General features: G+C 42.0%; 1 non-coding gene across 1 annotated transcript; it reads left to right on the top strand.

The window, feature by feature from the left end:
- Positions 1-419: 419 nt before the first annotated feature.
- TRNAP-UGG lies at positions 420-491 on the top strand. The gene has a single exon. It is a non-coding gene; the product is annotated as a tRNA-Pro (tRNA).
- The last annotated feature ends 211 nt before the right edge of the window (positions 492-702 follow it).

Raw genomic sequence — 702 nt, 5'->3', positions numbered from 1 at the left:
CTGAAGGACTTGGGCATTTTTGAATGATGGAGGAGAAGCTAGAGAAGAGAAGGCAGGTTCTAGGAAATGCAAATCTCACCAGAGAATGGAGCCAATTAGGCAAAAAGAAATAAACGGCAGTAGAAAGTTGAGCTTTCTCTTACCCTTAACATGGAAAAGAGACAACTGAAGTCACAGAAAGGCATAAGTAAGAGGGAGACAAGGTGGGTAAGGTAATTCCTTTTATTGGACCAACTTCTGTTGGTAAAGAGACAAGCTCTTGAGCTCCACAGAGCTCTTCTTCAAGTCCTTTACCAACAGAAGTTGGTCCAATAAAAGAGACTACTTCAACCAAATTATCACTCTTACAAATTAAGATCAACAAAAACTACAATAGTCGTAAGAGACAAGAGCCGTTCAGCTAGGCTCGTTAAACAGCTGGCTCGTTGGTCTAGGGGTATGATTCTCGCTTTGGGTGCGAGAGGTCCCGGGTTCAAATCCCGGACGAGCCCTCTTTTCCTTAAAATAAAAAAAAATCCCGTTCTTTCAAACATTTTCTCTTTTGCTATTTTCTAACTGATCAGCTCAGCTTTCGACATTCCCTATTACCATAAAACCTAGTGGGCTGATAGTGACAATACAGGAGCAGTGTGTCTGTTCAGTGCAAGTTACATGAGCCGTGATTTGGGGCTTTAAAAAAGTGAAATGTTCCCAGCCTGCACA

The sequence above is a fragment of the Terrapene carolina genome, unplaced genomic scaffold (genome assembly GCF_002925995.2).
Source record: "Terrapene carolina triunguis isolate 2854851 unplaced genomic scaffold, T_m_triunguis-2.0 Scaffold11418, whole genome shotgun sequence".
NCBI lineage: Eukaryota > Metazoa > Chordata > Testudines > Emydidae > Terrapene > Terrapene triunguis.
The sequence above is the reverse complement of the archived record's forward strand: the minus strand, read 5'-3'. Positions and strand labels throughout refer to the sequence as shown.